At 40.8% G+C, this 21,126-nt stretch overlaps 2 long non-coding RNA genes across 4 annotated transcripts; one reads left to right on the top strand and one right to left on the bottom strand.

The window, feature by feature from the left end:
• Nucleotides 1-4,547: 4,547 nt before the first annotated feature.
• Nucleotides 4,548-6,019, bottom strand: LOC146254855 (uncharacterized). The gene is made up of 3 exons (XR_014731501.1): nt 5,202-6,019; nt 5,003-5,107; nt 4,548-4,686 (listed from the first exon to the last, which is right to left on the bottom strand). It is a non-coding gene; the product is annotated as an uncharacterized LOC146254855 (long non-coding RNA).
• Nucleotides 6,020-8,411: 2,392 nt separating this feature from the next.
• On the top strand, nt 8,412-15,355 carry LOC146254854 (uncharacterized). Of its 3 annotated transcripts, XR_014731499.1 has the most exons (6): nt 8,418-8,547; nt 8,967-9,064; nt 14,426-14,476; nt 14,588-14,852; nt 14,946-15,048; nt 15,242-15,355. It is a non-coding gene; the product is annotated as an uncharacterized LOC146254854 (long non-coding RNA). The 3 variants fall into 3 exon arrangements; XR_014731500.1 differs by lacking the exon at nt 8,967-9,064 and having other exon boundaries at nt 8,412-8,547; nt 14,596-14,852; XR_014731498.1 differs by lacking the exon at nt 8,967-9,064 and having other exon boundaries at nt 8,412-8,547.
• Nucleotides 15,356-21,126: the final 5,771 nt, after the last annotated feature.

The following is a 21,126-nucleotide window of genomic DNA, read 5'->3' as shown; positions in this document are numbered from 1 at the left end:
TAACTGGTGTCTTTTGGCAGTTTGGCAGCTTTTCTTGCATATATCGGGGAAAGTCATATATATATATAGATACAGAGATATATATATATATAGATATAGATATATAGATAGATAGATAGATATATATATTCCATATCTTTCTATATATAATCTATTCCAAGCTTGGATCTTCCTGAACTGGCTAGAACCCTTGGAACAGGACACTTTTGCCAAGTTTTTTTCGTGAGTTTCCACTCTAATTTCAGAGTGCTAAGTTTGGCAATGTGGTGCACTTGAGTTTGTGGAATACAGACACAACTAAAGATAATAGCGAAAAGTGATGATTGTCTATCCCAAATTGTGTTTCCTCAATGTGCTCCTTGAGAAGAAACACATCATCTGAGCCAATTTCTGCTCGGACAAACTGCTGTATTACGGAGACAGCTTTCCCCGATGATGCCTGTCGAATATACCGCTCTTCTGACCTGATCACCTTCACTGTTCCTTCTGAAGGAATCATCAGCCCTCCTCTGTTTTTTAGGGTGAGCAAATGGTAGCTCTGATCGAATGATGCGTGTGCAGGATCTGTCACCAGACTAGCACGGCATACACCACATGACAGCTTCCTCAGTATCTGACGAACCACAAACCCCGATATGTAGACTAATGCGTTTTCCACAAGGCCACCAAAGCGGGTTGGTAGGTAGCTGTGGAACTGTGAAGATAAATGAAAGTTATCACAATTATTTTATTAGTAGCCTAACACTGCATTGCGAGAGCAGGTTTCTGCTCTTTTGTGTTTTTCTGCAGACATTGAGAACTTGGGTTGAACATCTTTGAACAGTGCTAGTTCATGACTATACCATATCAAGCTTGATTGTCTATTCGCCTACCATTTAGTTAGCTGACGATTAGCAGTGTACGATATTTTGTGTTAACCGGGTTCATAGAAAGATTAGATTGATACTTTATTGCTCCAGAAGTAAATGAAGGAAGTGGCAAGCCACATGAACATGGATAACAGTGTATTTATTCAATAGAAAGTGCTTGCAAAAAAACGGTTGTGTGACGGTCATGTAAATTAGTAGTGTAGGGAATGGATGTGGGATCAGTGCAAGTATAGAGAATCATTACAAACTAAAAAGCAAACAGTGATGATGTTCCTGCTAGTAATGGAGAGACCCAGCTTGTTAGGGCACAGCTTATTAAGGACCAAGGCACAGGTCACTGGTGTGCCCCTGCAGCAATCACAGCTCCTCTACCTGCCTGCCATCCTGCAACAGAACCAAAGACACAGCAACAGAAGACAGGTAGAGGAGACCCAAACAATACACAGAGCCAACAATCTAACATGGTTTATACTATCATCACAACAGGCATATCCTCCCGGTCACTACAAGTCATTCAGGTAATGGTAATGTCCTATTGACTCATACAGCTGTGAACAGTATCCTTTCTGAAGTAGAGCCATGGCTAATGTTTGTTGACCATGGCAGTGTTTAACAGCGTTCAACTCAAGTTAAAAGCAGTAGGCCTACATCTTAAACAGCAGAAAGACAAATATTTATTTCAGGTCATCTGCAAGTCCCAGTGTGCCATTACAATCATCCCTTGGCCCAGCAGCAGCTTGGTTTGGACTGGTTGCACAGTGAACCCCACCTGCAAGGTTGCTGCCATAAGTTGACCTGAAATGAGTTGGGCCTTTGGGACATCATAGATTATCTGTTAAGTTTAAAGACAACAGTGTGTGAATGTGAAGGACAGCCGATGAACCTTTATTTATCTCACCGTGTGTATTTCACTTTTCTAAGTCTATACAAGAAAGATGATCGCTCAACAAATTGGCATCACAATATATTGGCACGAGAACCTATCACTTCATAACAAATATACACATTCAAATATATTATCTTAATTTAAAACAGCAATACAGAGTTCTGTTCCAAAACTCGTAGGCTAACTACCTAAAAGGCATGCAAAAACCTTGCAAACACCACCATCAGCCCAGCTGAAACTGAGAGAAGCTTGTTAACACACTAACTGGTGTCTTTTGGCAGTTTGGCAGCTTTTCTTGCATATATCGGGGAAAGTCATATATATATATAGATACAGAGATATATATATATAGATATAGATATATAGATAGATAGATAGATATATATATTCCATATCTTTCTATATATAATCTATTCCAAGCTTGGATCTTCCTGAACTGGCTAGAACCCTTGGAACAGGACACTTTTGCCAAGTTTTTTTCGTGAGTTTCCACTCTAATTTCAGAGTGCTAAGTTTGGCAATGTGGTGCACTTGAGTTTGTGGAATACAGACACAACTAAAGATAATAGCGAAAAGTGATGATTGTCTATCCCAAATTGTGTTTCCTCAATGTGCTCCTTGAGAAGAAACACATCATCTGAGCCAATTTCTGCTCGGACAAACTGCTGTATTACGGAGACAGCTTTCCCCGATGATGCCTGTCGAATATACCGCTCTTCTGACCTGATCACCTTCACTGTTCCTTCTGAAGGAATCATCAGCCCTCCTCTGTTTTTTAGGGTGAGCAAATGGTAGCTCTGATCGAATGATGCGTGTGCAGGATCTGTCACCAGACTAGCACGGCATACACCACATGACAGCTTCCTCAGTATCTGACGAACCACAAACCCCGATATGTAGACTAATGCGTTTTCCACAAGGCCACCAAAGCGGGTTGGTAGGTAGCTGTGGTCAGAGATAAGTGCAGATACGTTCAAGAAGGGCAATGGAAGCTCTTCAGTTTCAGAGGCAGAGGACATCTCAACAGCCGATAGGGACACAGTGTCATCCTGTGCTGCCACGTTGCCTGAAGTGCTCGGAGAGACGCCGCATCGGACCATGAGACGGCGGAAGATGCCCTGTAACTGTCCTGCCGAGGGATTGTTATTCCAGCCCCCTAAAAAACAAACACACACACACAGACCCACACAACACTTAATACAGATTACTAGAATACTTTTTGTAACATTTATAAACTTCTGAAATCCTTACCTGATGCTCTGATTGAGTTGAATAGGAGCTCCAAGTGATCCTGGCTGAACCGATACGTGCAGATGTATCGCTGACATTGTAGCAGCTCAGGACACATCAACATCAGGGTGTCAATATTGATCACAAACCCCATGACAGACAAGTGCCTTCAAAAGAAACAATATGATCGTCAATATGATCCTGGCTAACCAATTACCTCCAAAGAGCACCAATTAATTTAGCTAATTAAAAGTTGTAAATGGACATTTCCATTTTCCACATGTTTGAACTGAAAAACACTGAGCATAAAGGAATTTCAACAGAAACAAAACAGCAAAAAGATCAAAACAAGAGAACAGAGCATCATATGAACGGAAGTGTCGCAATTTAAAATACCTCTTTGATCGATGAAGAGGTGTTCCATCCATCAGCAACAAACTGAGCAAGTATTTCCTGCCTCTCAACAAGAGATCTTTACTCTCTGTCCAGTTCAAAGAACTCAGGGGAGCTTTGAATCCCTTGGCACAGGGATTGCGGCTGTTCATTACATCAAAGAGGCTGTCAATCATCTAAAAGGAAATGTTTTGAAAATAAAAAGAATTCATGATTTGTAGCATGGCTAGTACACTTTGATAAGAAACGATGTTTGAATGTAGTCTTACCTCAATTAATTCAGCCATTGCCTGACAGAGAGTGAAGCGTGGATAGCCAAGGTCCCTCAGTGTTTGCAGAGCTACTGTCACAGAGCGACTCAGCGTCTGTGCAGCCAGGGACACCTTCATTTTCTGTGAGTCAAAATGGACATGCTTGTCGGTGACCCTGTTGGCAGCATGCAGTCCGTTTTTGGTTTGCACATCATTCAAGTGAACAATGTAGCTCCAGTTTATGAGGCCAGTGGTGCTTTCGTATTGGACTGTATGCCTGTAACATGTTTCGTGCCAGTTTTAACATATGGCAAGCGTCCATCATTACAAACACCCTCACACCAGTCACTGGATGTGGGAAAAATGTTTGTAAAGGCTCACAAGGGTCTGCCTTTAGCTGGCACCCAAGCTGATTACACATGCTGATATTGGAGGCATGTTCATCCATTGTCACACACATGACCCTTATTTCACGCTCATGCAGTGCCTCCAACGCATGAACCAGCAGGACCTTCTGTGTGTCAGGGGACACAGACTTGGTGAGGTAATACGCAATTGGAGCCTTCCAATGGCCTTGTAGGCCAACCACCATTACCACAAGGGCCTCAGTGGCAACATCAGTCTCATTTATGCCATCCCCCATATCCACAAATCCAGACACCTTCTGGGTATGCGGATTATACTGGACATGCTTTTTGATGGCCATGGCATCCAACATGAGTGTCACACGTCCATATTTGACTGGATCTGCCTCTTGTTTTTTCCTCAACATGTCCAACATCATCGTGTTGAGGCCAGGCTTGGCATCCACAGAACTCATCCACCTTTATCAAATGAAAAAGTAGTTATATAATGTATTTGAACCAGTAATTTAAAAAAGTGCAATTAAATGACATGACAAATACCTTTGCAATGTATGTGGATGTGGTAGGTGAATGTGGAGAGACTCTCAGATAGGCGTAAGCTTTTGGACCATGTAGGTGGAGAGTGAGGGCAAACTCCTTCTGGTCTTTGCTGTACTCATGGCCCTGTTTTGACAGGAGGCCTATTGGAAGATCTGAAATTCAGTTAGCACAGACTAATTGGTAAGTGCCCTTAAAATTATAAGTACACTTTCTGGTACCTAGAATGTACATGCAGGAAATCCAGTTACAAGGTGCGTATTTGAACTCATGATGTTGCAGTTATTTTCTTGCTACGCTTCTGCCTTAGATACTATGTTGGGTACACCCCTAAGATATACATGAAGTTTAAAGTTTAATTTTACCTGAGTAAAAATCAAGCCTTTCTTTAAGCTCTTCATTTATGAGGTTCTTCCCCCTGAGATCCTCCAGAAGACCATACAACGTTTTTTTTGCCCTCTGTTCTCGTACCTTTGTGTTCCTCATATCTCGCTCCAGACTCTCCACCCGATCCAAAGCTTTACTGAGTTTAGTCTTCAGACCAGTGGGAGATGCAGGCATTGCATACAGGTGTTCCTAATAGAAAGAATGATGAAAATGTTTGAGTAATGTTTATATCACATCACTCACAATCACAGATTCTTGATGCATAGCTAGTACAAATACTCACATTCACAACATTAGGTAGAGGTTCAGGCTCTTGCAGACAACAGTCCACTGACTGGCTCTCTTCAGCCTTCCTTGAGGCTTGTGTTGTCCTGGTTGCCACTTGCTGGAATGGAAGGAAAAATACTTAAAAACAACTTGAACAGGTTTCAGTATCTCACAGTGTACTATACATTACATCTTTGATTCCTAAACATAAAAAAAAGTAACTTTTCACTAAAGTGTGACATTGTGTTACGTCCCCAGTGCTCCATGTGGTTCTGTGTCCGTATGTCTTGTTTGTGGTCTGTGTGTGTGTGGGGGGGGAACTCTTTTTCCTTCAGGTTTGTCATCCTGGGCAGGATGGCTTTGGAGGCAGCGGCTGATAGGTCGAAGTCCCTAATCAGGACTCCACTCCGCCCCCCCTCGTCAGTGGCTGCACCTGTGCTGTCCCTCATATAAGCCCCAGTGGTTGACCAGCGAGGAGGCTTGGTTGACTGCTGTCTCTGTGCTGTGTGTTGCTGTGTTTCTGACATTTGGGGGTCTGTATAATTATTGATATCTGTGGTAACATTGTTGATTATTGTTTGGGATAACACCCTTCTGTTTTTGTTTCCAGGGGGGAAAGGGGAAAGCCACGTGCTTTAGGCAAGAGGCCCCGGGGCTTACACCACCCGCAGGATAACCTTATTGTCTATATACACTAGGTAAGACCTGGGCCGACCAACCCTTGTATTTTGGGTAGAGCGCCAGAATTACGGTGCTAGTTAGGGGATCATTGTGACAAGGTAGGGATAGAGATTATTATTTTGCTTTCTTTGTTTTGGGTCGTGCCCAGCCCCTTTCCCCTGCACGTTTATCTAACAGTGAATAAAACACTGTTAAACGACTGTTGGCCTTGTTTTCCCTTGTTTCGCACCACGACTCCATATCCCTATTCCGTCCAGTCCTGGGGTTCTTGTGCGCAGCGGGGCGTTGCGTTCCCTCTTACGGGAGGCGTGCGTAACACATTTACTTGCTCTCAAATCCTTACAGCCTAGTGATAGACCTACTCTTTGGAAAATGAAGACTGTTGGCTTAGCTCCATCTCTAATCCTGACAATCTGACCTGTCCTGTCAATGTCCTCCTGCTTAAAGTGATCACTGCAGAGCACGGAGTAGTCACTGGGTGAAAAATGTTCCCTTCTAACAGCAAATTCCCACTGCCTCCTCAACTCCTTCTCTTTGGGAAACCTATGAAGTGTGAAACATTTTAGCTACAGTAGCCAGCTAACTACAGTCATATTCATAATATCAGTCGCCCAGCCGAAACGCACAGCAGGGATTCAAGTTTTCCCGTTGCAACCATATATGCTATTTAATTAATGACATCCAAGTAACAGTAGATTGTATATATAGCCTATATTTTTTGTTAGGCCAATATTGTCTTCTTTTGACAAATGTTAGAATAACGTAACGTTAGGCTTGGCTCCCATGTCTATTAGCTAATAGTCTGACTCTGGTAGCCAACTAACTGTCAGTTAGCTCTCAACATCGATCATGTTATAATGGCAAAATACAACCAGAAACAATTGTTCAGACTTACTTGTGAAAGGTTATATCACGAATTCTTGTCGTTATTGTTCTGCTGTTTGTACAGGCCCAAGCAGCACAACACTGAGGCATCTTGACTTCAAGAGTTTACGAATGTAGCAAAAATGTAACGCTAACTCTACAAAGTAACGGTTTTGTGAGTGAGTTGAGTTTGTTTGTCTTTCTTTCTTTTTAAATTACCGGTCTCGCGAAATGACAGTTCATAAAATGAAAGGACACCAAGAAGTGCACGAACCATAACTGAAACACTGTAGAACCATGAAATACCAACTAATTGCCTTGTATCTTTTCCCGAAACTCCCATCCAGACACATTGTAACTATAATGATTACCTTCCCAAGATGGCGGCGAGTTGACACGCAAGCCAAGGACCAATGGGTCGTCTATGTATTGACCTTATTCCGGAAGTCACAATGGGCGCGGCCATCCGCATATTCTCATTTCCGGTTTAGATACTTTCCACTTTATAAAGGTGCTAAAAGACAGTGTCTTAAACAGGCTCTGGTACTCATTTATGGCTAATAGAGATGTCCAGCGTCAACTGCAGTTTGTGGCTGCCATAACAAGTGGAGAATACGGAATCAGACCCTGTATGATCATTGTTTTGGCCATGGAAAAAAGAGGTCCGAGTGTTGTGGGCCGACATAATTTGCATCGACCTCCAACCAAACTTGAGGATCTGCGTCCCTGGCTGAAGGCGCTGAATTAAAAAAAAACACTGAAGTTTCCTTTTGTCTGCTCGTATCAATAAAGGGTGTAAAGTAACTATATTTTAGTATGTTTTAGTGTTCTCAATTCATGAAATAGATACATGATTATAACCAAATGTATGGGCATGGCTGTGAGCAAAACAATTGCTGCAGTGCATCTAAGTTTAATATAAAGCTTTTGAAACAACAAGGCAATCAAATTATTTCATGCGTCTTTACAATTGCCATTAGATAGGAGGGAAGATACATATTTTGTAAGTTTTAACACGTTGCATATCGCTTGTACCAAAGCCCCTCGATGAAAAAGTTGTTACTATTTATTATTACAGCACAATTTGTCACTCATAAATTTGCAGTTTATGGCTAATAGCAGAGACCTGATGTAAAAACTAGAGCCTCAACTTAGTAGATAAACAAGAAGCTAGCTAACGTTCTACTGCTCGCAGTGCTAGCTGGTCGGTTTTGAGGGGAAGTCTCAAATACATTTACTGACTGTAAAATGTATCCCACGAGTGAATCCTAGAGGACCTAAGCTTTCAAACAAAGTATAGCAAATGCATATGCCCTGCAGTGAAATCGTTAGAATATCTTATGTTTGTGGCTAATGTGATGCCTGCATATCGCAGCAGAGTGCAGGGCAGCGATATGACCGGCAAACGAATTATATCAACAAAAAGTCGTTTTCAAGCCATCCAGTGAAAGGGTGTACGTGTAGACTTGTTGTAGCACACGAACATAGCACATCTTGCACAAATCCACCAAATGATTTAATATTTTAGCAGTGGGACTTCTCAACAGTTCTCCATTGAATTGAATGATATCCCCGGTAAAGCGGAAGTGCAAATACAACGGAAGTGGAAAAAGATGAAAAAAGTGGGCGGGGCGGAATAAGGTGAATATATGTCTATGCTTGTCACCCCACATAGCCCACTAGGGCTTCCATACCCCCTAGGGACGACGTCCATATGGACGCTCTGAGAGATTTAGCTGCTTCTCTCACCTGTCAAGCAAACAAGCCTTCTATATCATCTTGTCTTTCCAACAGTAACCAGCGTCAACTGGACAATTGTAAGTAACGTTCATTGTCAGTAAGATTCAATTGATGTATTTGTCAAACATAGTAATGTTTTAGCTGTTAGACTGTAAACCACAAAATGAAAGAAGGCTAGCTAGGCTAGCAACTCGGTATTACACAGTAGCGTCACTGTGTCCAATCCCGACCGCTGTAAACTACTATGCAACCCATTTTCCGGTCTTTTTGCCACCATTTTCTTTTGCGATCGCTAGCAAAGTGTAAGTAGTAGTATTTTAGACATACCAAACAATCTACGTGCCAAATTTCATGAACATATATGGAGAGAAAGCCGAAAGACCACTCGGGCGACGATCTTTACTCTGAAAAGTGTTTCTGTATTGTCATCGCTCTGCTACTATGGGTTAGCAGAGTGTATTTTTTTTTTACGCTAGTGTAACATTATTTTGTACAGCCATGAAAATCCACCATCATGTGTGAGGTGATCTGTAGTCGAGGGGAGGAAGAGAGGGGGCAAGGGACTGACATGAGAAGAGTTCAACAAAACATCCAGTAGGTGGTGGTATACAGTCAAAATTGAGATTTAATTGCATAGTTTGGAGATGTTGAAGCGTGATATCTTATTGTGGAGGATTTAACTACGTCCCCGGAAATATTGACTGCAATGATGGTCAGTTTGGTGACCCTGAATCAAGTTAATATCTCCGGAAAAACAGCAGCGGCGAGTGTTTAGTGATACTACGAGGATAAGTGCGGTCGGGTTTGGACAAGGGTAGTTTACGGCTAATTTACCGGCGCCAGTGTCTTTTTGCCGGCTCTAAAAGGATAAGCTAACTCAAATTTTTTTTTCCAATATCGAAAGGTAAGAAGTTAAAGCTTAACGTAAAATCAGTAAATTAGCTAAAAACATGATACAATCATTTTTATCAATATTTTAAGTGGCATTTTATCAGAATGTTAGCTAAAAAACGGTCGGGATTGGACACAGTGACGTTAGCATGTCGAGTGCTAGTAGGAGGACAAACCTGTTTGAGCGTTATTCCTGAAATATGTTGTAATAGTTATTCCTGGGTAATTATGGAATTGAATTACATAGTAACTATACTAAAATACTTGTGCACTAAATTTAATAGTTTGCGTTCCGTTGATAGTTTGTAAAAAAAGAGGCTAGCTTCACAACAGCGATTTGGGATGTAGACACCGAGGTGAAGTTAGTTTCATGTTCGACATTCGTCTCACATTCGGAAGACGCTACTTTGCAGCGTCGAGTTAGGGACCGGGTGAAAATTACCCATACAATTTTGAAAAATTATGACATTTATAATATTTGTATGACTATAAAACCTCAAAAAAACAGCAGAGCATTCCAACATTGTCTGACCTACTTCCACACCCTTTACTTTTTCAATAAAACTTTTTTTAAATGATAGAAAATCGCTAATCTCTGAAAATAGCATGAAATTATTGATAATCTCAATAACTTTTTCAAACTTGTTTCAAAAACTCTCTAATATACACCAGATTATTCTAATAGTGTCTGTCCTACTCCCACACCCTTTACTTTTTCAATAATGTTTTAAAAACAATTATAGAAAATCGCTAATCTCTGAAAATAGCATGAAATCTTCACTAATCTCAATAACTTTTTCAAATTTGTTTCAGAAAATCTCGAATGTACACCAAATTATTCTAATAGTGTCTGTCCTACTTGTAGCCATGACAAGGAACGTTTAGCCAGTACTTTATCCTGACCCCGAACATATATTAATCCTGACACATAGACACAATCTACTCTTATTAATAGCAAGTTTACATGAGAACTTACTAACTAGTATCCAATGACTAGTTCTATTGATAAGTGAATAATGTAAGCACATAGGAAATCCCAATTTCTTCAGAACTCTTCTTTCATTGGCTCTCTTGCATAGACCTTGCGCGCGTGTGTGTGAGTGTTTGCGTCATCAACCCTAGTTGAATCTCTGGTTCTGGTGTCAGCCATATAGGTGTCAAGCAAATGGTCACCAGAGTTTACGTCTCCATCTCGCCCAGGTTTGGGAGTAGGCCTCTCTTTGCACACAAGGAATGCTGAACACAGTATCATTTTATACAGAATAAAAAAGTTACATCTTCAATTTTTCTGACAGGCAGACACTCCAAGTGATGGGGTGTGTCAAGGGGTTACATCAGAGTAATCTTACACATACCTCTCTCTCTCTCACTCTGTGTCAATTAGTCAGGTCAGTATCGACTGGATTCAAAATATTCCTTATATATAAAGTGTTTTACCTAAGACTTGACAGCTGAGACTGTCAATTGATCCGTTGTGGTGGATTGTGATCCTGTCTTCCTGTATGACATGATTACTCGTCTTCTATAAAATTTCATAGGGATTTAATGCTATTTTCAGATATTAGCGATTAATTTGAATTTTATTCAAAACTTTATTGAAAAAGTAAGGGTGTTCAAGTAGGCCAGAAATTATTAGAATAATCTGGTGTATATTCGAGATTTTTTGCAACAAGTTTGAAAAAGTTATTGAGATTATCAATGATTTCATGCTATTTTCAGAGATTAGCGATTTTCTATCATTTCTTAAAAGGTTTTATTTAAAAAGTAAAGCATCTGAAGTAGGCCAGACATTATTAAAATTTGGTGTATATTTTAGATTTTTTTTACACAAGTCTGGAAAAGTTATTGAGATTAGTGAAGATTTCATGCTTTTTTTCAGAGATTAGCGATTTTCTATGATTTAAAAAAAAAACATTATTGAAAAAGTAAAGGGTTTGGAAGTAGGACAGACACTATTAGAATAATCTGGTATATATTTGAGATTCTTTAACACAAGTCTGGAAAAGTTATTGAGATTAGTGAAGATTTCATGCTATTTTCCGAGATTAGCGATTTTCTATCATTTCTTAAAAGGTTTTATTTAAAAAGTAAAGGGTGTGGAAGTAGGCCAGACATTATTATAATAATATGGTGTGTATTTGAGATTTTTTGACCCAAGTCTGGAAAAGTTATTGAGATTAGCAAGGATTTCATGCTATTTTCAGAGATAAGCAATTTTCTATCATTTCTTAAAAGGTTTTATTGAAAAAGTAAAGGGTGTGGAAGTAGGACAGACACTATTAGAATAATATGGTGTGTATTTGAGATTTTTTGACCCAAGTCTGGAAAAATTACTGAGATTAGCAAGGATTTCATGCTATTTTCAGAGATTAGCGATTTTCTATCATTTCTTAAAAGGTTTTATTGAAAAAGTAAAGGGTGTGGAAGTAGGCCAGACATTATTAGAATAATATGGTGTGTATTTGAGATTTTTTGACCCAAGTCTGGAAAAGTTATTGAGATTAGCAAGGAAGTCATGCTATTTTCAGAGATTAGCGATTTTCTATCATTTCTTAAAAGGTTTTATTGAAAAAGTAACGGGTGTGGAAGTAGGCCAGACATTATTAGAATAATATGGTGTGTATTTGAGATTTTTTGACCCAAGTCTGGAAAAGGTATTGATATTAGCAAGGATTTCATGCTATTTTCAGAGATTAGCGATTTTCTATTTTTTAAAACACATTATTGAAAAAGTAAAGGGTGTGGAAGTAGGACAGGCACTATTAGAATAATATGGTGTGTATTTGAGATTTTTTGAAACAAGTTTGAAAAAGTTATTGAGATTATCAATGATTTCATGCTATTTTCAGAGATTAGCGATCTTCTATCATTTAAAAAAGTTTTATTGAAAAAGTAAAGGGTGTGGAAGTAGGTCAGACATTGTTGGAATGCTCTGCTGTTTTTTTTAGGTTTTATAGTCATACAAATATTATGTCATAATTTTTCAAAATTGTATGGGTAATTTTCACCCGGTCCCTAACTCGACGCTGCAAAGTAGCGTCTTCCGAATGTGAGACGAATGTCGAATGTCGAATATGAAATTAACTTCACAGCGTCGGAAATACACGAAGGCAAAGGGCAAAACTGCCCCTAAGAAATATCATTTTGGCCCTGATATCACTAGGAGAGGGGTAAAAAATGCCCCCAAAATTTCCTCTAATAATAATGATAATTTAATTAACTTGTCCAAAACATCGTGACCTGGTCCAGTTGCTATATAATGCTTTTGATTTTCACCTTCCCAGCTAACACATGACGTTGCGGCAACGTTGCCAGTAGGTGCTCAGTTGGTAACCCGCAACGTCGTGGCAACGTTGTGGCAACGTTATTAAGGGAATGTTGCCAGTTGGTCCCATGGACAACGTTGCTACGAAGTTGTACTTTGGTCGGCTGGTAACGGCATTTTTAGATCTGTGGGCAACGTTGCCGCGACGTCGTCCCTTGGTCGGCTGGTAACGTCATTTTTAGGTCCGTGGGCAACGTTGCCGCAACGTCGTACCTTGGTCGGCTGGTTACGTTATTTTTAGGTCCGTGGGCAACGTTGCCGCGACATTGTACCATGGTCGGTTGGATACATTCATTTTGGTACCATGGGTTAAGTTGCCGTTAAGTTGCTCTTTGGTCGCAGGACAACGGATCTCGAGTGCAGTGGTTTATCATGGAGAGATCACACTGGATTGCTCTCAGTTCTGACACTTTTGTAATTTAGCCATAGTCTACATGAATTTCAATCACACAATATTAAATGTTGCACCCAGCACGTATAAATGTAGACAATGTATTAGGGATGGGCGTGGTTTATCGAATATCCGGATATCCTAAAGTAAGTTAGTATTCTAATACTTTTTTCGAATACTTATGAGCGTAGTTTAATAAAAAATAATAAAAAAAAAATAATGAAAAACCGTTGCGTCGTGTTGTGAATTCTAATAGTTGTGACGTTAGAAATGATGAAAACCATCAAAAAAGGTAGGCTACGCCTGCGTTCTGCTGCGAGTCTCCTTTCATTTCATTTGGCGCTACAAGAAGCATTGTGTCCTGGCTAAGCAGTAGGCTACCTCGCAGCAACCTCAGTTCATGCAGTTTTTTCTACGCCGGCCTGCTCGTAAATCGACTCCGTACTGGCCTCTCCCCTGAGCATGTTTACGTGCTCATTTTCCTGAATAAAAATGCGTATGACTAATTCAGTTGTGGCTTATTTATTTTCTTACCAGTAGCCATGTAGAGCTAGCGTAATCCGCTGTTTATGTTTGCATTGTGTGGTGGCGCACCGTATCCTATAGGATTTCGGTTCCAAGTTAATATCCAAGTTAATATGCAATATATTACTCCATGTGTGTCTTTCGTTTTTATCGAGGATAGCCTTCCCAATGTGTTTAATTGAGTCCAATGTAGCCTACTTTTCATTTCACATAATAATAGGCTATCGCTTTTCCGCCAAATTAAGAGCCTACGTCTGAAGACGCAGCGTTTTTTCAAGTTCATTGTCTTTTCGTCATGTTAATAAATTGATCTTTCATTTGTTTTCTTTATTCAACCCTTATTTAATCTAATAGCTGAACAGTCCCAATTATTGCCAGAATGTGTGGTGGTTCATGTGTTTACTGTATGCTTTACGTCACGGCATGCTAATTAACGGAACCACATTAACAAAAATAGATTATCCGGATATTCGAAAATAATTTCGGATACTATTCGAATAGTGAAATCAGTTCAAATCTCCATCCCTATTATTAGCTTCCGTATAGCAACCTAGCATAATACTCGTAGCAATGCTCCTACCTGCTAGTGTTACTTGTTAGCCTACTAATTGTAAATGTTAAAGCCATACTATAGCGTTTGTCACATTGTTTGTCTATCGGAAAATATTCGGTTGTAATGTTCAGAATCACACATGTGCGACGCTACGCTGTGTGGGGCCCTGCTTTCGAACGATCACACATGTGCGATGCTGATCCTTTTATATTTATATCAAAATGCTAATACTATGTACTTAAACTACATTCCACTTTCATTTCTGTACAGAGTATCCTACCACCGTCACACGGCCTAGCACTGTGTCCCTGGGAAATTATGGTAAAGTAATGAATGACCGTTTTTAACAGTGACAATAATTGTATGAACCATGGCAACCCTAAAGGCTATGTTTTGAAGCAAAAGCATGACTTAAAACTTTTGCATCACCAGACTCCTAGGTGTCAACTCTGGTCTGGTAGAGGAGAACCCATATGGGGTCCAGGAAAACAGCTGGCAGCCTGGCAAGTGCAAATATAAGACACTCAAAGCTTCTCAATATCATTGGAGGAGAACCAGCGAGAGGCTCTCCTATTCAGGCGACGACAGGGCAAACATGCTGAAGAGGTGCCAGTGATGGACCTACAGGTGGCCCAAACAGAGGCTGAACTCCAAGACCTTGAGGAGCGCCTTAAGGTGCTGGAGTTCCGAAAGAGTGGTAGGTGTTTTGAGATGTTGTGAACTTTGGCTTACACGCAGTGTTCAACGTTCAAATTGGTGCTAACAATAAGTTCATGACTTCTAATTGCAGATGCAGTGATGAAGTGGAAGACGGGACTAGGAGAGACGGCTGTGGAGCTCCTCACAGCGTAGACACTCAAACACGCCCCGGCATCCCATTCAAAACAAGCCAGGTGAATGAATGATGATGGCAGCTTCCCAATCCAACCTTTCACATGGCTATGTGACCAAAAACTAGAATCCCATAATATTTTTTTGATGATGTATATTATTCTAGATGTGATTTTTTTTTATGACTTGTATAGCCCCTTTGATACGTGCAATTATGTTGATAGGACACTAACTTATTTTGTGCTTCATTGTAAGGGCCAACAGACAGGACCTGTAGCGGGGACTGGCAGAAGATGTTCATTCACTGTTTCATTCACTGTATTCACTGGCACTTTGTTTGAAATAAAATGACTGAATGTTACATGGAAATGCTGCCTTGTTTATGATTAGCTTGAGTTAGGCAACACACCACACAAACATAGTCCTCCTGAAGTTGGCTATGTAGCCTATTATACAAGAACAAGTAGCATTTGGGGCAAATGAGGTCTGCATATGAACCGCCCCAATATAGGCAAAATAACTGAGAAATATAGGTTAGTAATTAACGTCGCAGTTACGAACTGGCAACGTCAGAAAATTACGTTGCTAGGAGGTTGCGGTTACGGACTGGCAACGTCGGAAAATAACGTTGCTAGGAGGTCGCGGTTACGGACTGGCAACGTCACAACAACGTTGCAAGGAGGTCGCGGTTACCGACTGGCAACGTCGGAAAATAACGTTGCGACGTCGCGGTTACGGACTGGCAACGTCGGAAAGTTACGTTGCTAGGAGGTTGCGGTTACGGACTGGCAACGTCGGAAAATAACGTTGCCACGACGTTGCGGTTACGGACTGGCGCCCCACAGATGCACGGTCCCGCAACGTCGCCAAAGACGTTGCGGCAACATATGTTTGGTAAACGAGTGACGTTGCGGCAACGTAAGGGCAACGTAACTGTGTTAGCTGGGTTGACTGATGTGCGTGTGCGTAAAGAACCGAATGTTCAAAAAAATTGAGCGCTTCTTAATCAGACCTGTGAGTGACTGCGAGTGTGAGGAGAACTGAGGAAGCAGTAAACACAGTCTCCGTCACCATCTCAGGTTCCAAAGATGAAATTCACTCGCAGCGACCATCGAACAATGGAAGCTAGATTGTCTTGGGGTGGACACGATTTTTTGCAAAGCATGTTGAACTTGTGGACAACGAGTTGCAAAAGTTGTTGTCAATCCGGCACGGGCGAATTCTTCTGCTGAATCTAGTTGAGCGAAAACATTAAGAAATACGTGGCCTTTCGTCACCAGCGACCAAGCAACACGCCATCGCCTACGGTGATAACTAGTAATAATTATTTGTTAATTATTTAGTTCGCTCTAGCTAGTTTAACGTTAGTAAGCTAACGTTAGCTAGCTCTGATAGTGCGTTGGTCACAAAGGCTTGCTTGCTTGCTAGCTAGCTTGGCTAACGTTAGACAGAGTGCAGTCAGTGAATGATTTTCCCCCCATCCTCGTAACTGTCATCTTGTGGTTGACAACAAATCCTTTATTTGGGGAAAGTTGAGTGTGCAGTTGAAAAAAAGTAAAAAAAAATGAATGTAATAATCACAATTAATAACCACAGAGAAATAAGATAACATTGAATATGATGGTCTGATTTATGTTTTCTGTTAAAAGAAATCTAAGAAAACAATTTTAATCTGTAGACTACTACTTAACCTTTAGAGGAGTGAGTTGATTGAAATATTACCGACGCTGCCACCAGAGTGAGTTATTTTTTCAAAACGAAAGCTAGCTAGCTTTAGTTAGCTTCCGTTACCTAGCAACCTAGCATTATACTCGTAGCAATGCTACTACCTGCTAGTGTTACTTGTTAGCCTCCTAATTGTAAATTTTGAAGCCATACTATAGCGTTTGTCATATAGTTTTTGTCTATCGGAAAATAGTCGGTTGGAATGTTCAGAATCACATATGTGTAACGGTACTCTGTGGGGCCCGCTTTCGAACGATCACATATACGTGACGCTACTAATTAACGGGTTAATAGTCATATTATTGCCGTTTGATGAAAATTGCTCATACTGTAAGCCTAAATAAGCACATTTATAATCTTGAACAAAGGTTAAATGTCTTATTATTACATTTAGTAGACGCTCTTATCCAGAGCGACTTACAGTAAGTACAGGGACATTCCCCTGAGTATGGTGCAACGCCTTGCCCAAGGACACCAAATCATTTTGCACGGCCAGGAATTGAACTGCCAACCGTCTGATTACTAACCCGATTCCCTAACCGCTCAGCCACCTGACTCCCTCTGGATAAGAGCGGCTGCTAAATGACTAAATGTTGATTCAAAAAGTGCCCCCAATTTAAAAAAAATGCCCCTGGATTTCAGTCAGTGGGGGCAAAAATTGCCCCCTAAAGAATATGTAAATTTCCTACCCTGACTTCACCTCGATGATGTAGACTACTAGATGTTATCGATGAGCCAGTATGAGCTCTTCTCCTGTCTGGCCCCCCAGTGGTGGAATCAACTCCCCACCTCCATCAGAGACACTGACTGTCTCTCCACCTTCAAGAAAAGGCTCAAGACACACTTGTTCTGGGAGCACAACGGTACTTAGGAATGGTTTGCTTGACCCGATTGTTAGTTTCCTCAAGGATCACAATGACTCTGCTTAGAGACTTGTTGCTCTTGTGGTTAGTGGTAACTGAGTAAAAAAAATAATGTACTCGTTGTGATAAATTGTTTTAATGTTGCTTGTTTTTCCACAGGTACACTTGCACTTATAGCGGTTCATGTTGTTTAATTGTAAGTTGTTTGACCCTGCCTTCTGCTGTGAGCCTCCTTTCATTTCATTTGGCGCTACAAGAAGTTCAGTATCCTGGTTAAGCAGTAGGCGTACCTGCAACCTCAGTTCCTGTGGAAATTATTTTCTAAGCCGGCCTGCTCATAAATCAACTCTGTACTCGCCCTCCCCCCTGAGCATGTTTATATGCTTATTTTCGTATATAAAAATGCTTATGGCTAATCCAGTTGTGGCTTGTTATAATTTTTCACAAGTAGCCATGTAGAGCTAGCGTAATCGGCTATGTATGTTTGCATTGTGTGGTGGCGCACCGTATCCAGTATCAACTTAATATGCAATAGGCTATTTTTCCATGTATTTTTTGTTTTTAACGTAACTGCAGTGATGGTGGCTACAGTACACATTTCTAAGGTGAAAGGTATCTCTTGTAAGACACAACAGGTATTGTCAACATCTACAGCATTGGTAGCAAGGGCATCGCTAGACTCTTTTTACTGGTGCACGTGCCCCACTTATGAGCTTAAAACACATGTTTTAATTTCGTCCAATGTATTTTTTTTTTACTTTTTATTTCAGATATTAATAGGCTAAGCGTTATTCCGCAATTTAAGAGCCTACGTCTGAAGAGGCAGCGTTTTTTCAAGTTCATTGTCTTTTTATCATGTTAATAAATTGATCTTTCATTTGTTTTCTTTACTTAACCCTTATTTAATATAATAGCTTAACAGTCACAATTATTGCCAGAATGTGTGGTGGCTCATGTGTTTACTGTATGCTTTGCGTCATGTCAGGCTAATTACATAACAGAACCGCATTAATACAAATAGATTATCCGGATATTCTAAAATAATTTCGGATACTATTCGAATAGTGAAATCAGTTCAAATCCCCATCCATAGTTTTTGGGGAAACCTATTGTTTTTAATTTCCTTATTATTATTATTAGGGTTCCTCCGGTAGGCCCGTAATGGTATGTGTCCACTACAGCGTTTTTTAATGCTCTGCATCGCTTGCCTTCCCACAGTACACCACGTTCGGGGGCGTGTCCAACAGGTTAATACAGAGTTGTAGTTCTCTAAGGTCACTGAGGACCTAATTTACTAACATTGCGACCGCAGATTAATCTGCGCCTTTGCCCAACCGCAAATAGCGCACGGTGTATTTCCGCATTTTGTGTGGTATTTATCAAACCACATCCTTGTCAGGTAATCAGCGCCTTACTCCGCCCTTTAGTGTTTATTAGCACGCCATTAAAAGACGGGAGAAATCGCCTGCATGTTACTGCCACCATGGGTGATTCGAGGAAAAGAAAAAGAAGGTTCAGCGAACAGGAGATAGAAATATTGGTTCACGAAGTTACAGCTAGCATTAAAATGTTACAAGGGAGAAATACACCTCTCCTCCCATCTCTTTGCGGCACACACCACTTTCCCTTATACCCTCCCAGCAACGGTAATCTGCGTTTTTACTCAAGTGCACTGCCTTTGTAAATACGGTGTTATGTCTTTACCCGCTATTTTACGCCTGACATGGGCGTAATCCTGTTAGTAAATGAGGCCCTGAGTGTTGTAATCATGGCCAAGCGTGCAGACTTGGGTTCATGTACTCATAATACCGATCAAAATACCACTTTTACTCGCATGATGCAAGAAAATAATCCACTGGCTAGATTTAGCATGATCTTATCTACTACCCACAATAGTTGCTGCTATTTTTGCAGCAGTATTTTTATCAGAGTTAAATGTTATGCGACTAGACGTGAATGCCACTACAGTGTATACAAAAAATGATCTGCTGGCTAGATGTAGCATGACTTTATATACTATATAATGGTTCTGGCTCTTTTTAGCAATAATTTACTAGTGCAAGATTACAGTACATGTTACGCCACCGGTCACTCAACCAGTCGTGTGTCATCTGGGCTAGCGACCGAGCAGTGGCACATAACAGTCACGTAATGTGACAAGACTAAATTAAAAAATATAAAACCACACACGTGACACTGACACCATCAGCAACCCTGCACCATGCATTTTTATTTGATTGTAATCTTTAAAGGTGACATGACATAAAAACTTCATTTTATGAGGTTATTTAACATTAATATGAGTTCCCCTACCCTGCCTTGGTCCCCCAGTGGCTAGAATTTTCGATAGGTTTAAACAAAGCCCTGGGTGTTCTTCTCCGCCTTTGACAAAATGAAGGCTTAAACGCTCTGTTTGAAAATCTCCTCCAAGTGACGTAGATACGAGAAAGGTTACCTCCCCTCTCTCTGCTTTGCCCGCCCAGATCACCTGGCCCGCCCATTAGAAACTGAGCTACAGTACCACCGTGCAAGGGCAAGTGCGATATCGGTATCCTGGAGAGATCATGGCGAGCAAACAAACGAAGCACAACAGTTGCTCAGTGCTTGGATGTACAAATGCAAGCTCAAATTTTTATTTAATTCCTTCATCCGAGCCTCTGCACAACCAATATCTCAATTTTATTTTCGCTGGAAATGCGCCGACACAACTTCCCAAAGTTTTGCATGTCTGCGCCAAACATTTCAGCCACTACTGTTTCCTCAACTTGAGCCAACACAAAGCTGGCCTTGCTGAAATTAAATTCTGGATCATTACTAAATCTCCTTGGTCAAGCTACAAAACTTGGACAAGTAAGTTAACTAACGCTATATAATTGTGTTGCTTTACTGTACATTGTTACCTACCCTTAGAATGTGGCTGTAACATTAGCTCTGCAGCTAACAGCTGAGCGAGTTACTGTTGCTAATGTACAAACCCTGTAACGCCAGTGTTGTACACTTCTTTGTTATTTGGATAACCGTTATGCTGTTGGAGTTGTGGCGTGCGCGATATGAAATAATTATGAGTGTGCACCTCTGCAAACCAGGGTGATCAGATGAGAAGGGGCAAATTCGAAGCATTTTACAGCAACGGGGCTACGAGCCAGCTGAGTTACTGTCGCTAATGTAAAGGTAGATGGCATCAAGTGTGTGTGTGAATACAAACGCTGTAACGCCAGTGTTGTACACTTCTTTGTTATTTGGATAACCGTTCTGCTGTTGGTGTTATGGCTCGCGATATCCGCCTTTCTCCACATTGAATTGAATAAGTGTGCACCTCTGCAAACCAGGGTGATCAGAAGAGAATGGCTAAATTTGAGGCATCTTACAGCAACGGGGGCTACGAGCCATTGCGATACATCCGTTGTAAACATTAGCGCATGTTGCCGCCCCTCTCCTCCTCATTAGCATTTAAAGCTACAGACACAGAAACAGCGCGTTCTGAGGAAAGCTGATTGTTGGACTACTTGTAGTGGCTATAATTCTGCACCATGGCTGAATTTCGGGAAAGAG

Source organism: Hypomesus nipponensis, chromosome 16 (genome assembly GCF_054491055.1).
Source record: "Hypomesus nipponensis isolate SF chromosome 16, ASM5449105v1, whole genome shotgun sequence".
Taxonomy (NCBI): Eukaryota; Metazoa; Chordata; class Actinopteri; order Osmeriformes; family Osmeridae; genus Hypomesus; species Hypomesus nipponensis.
This window is presented reverse-complemented; position numbering and strand designations above follow the sequence as displayed.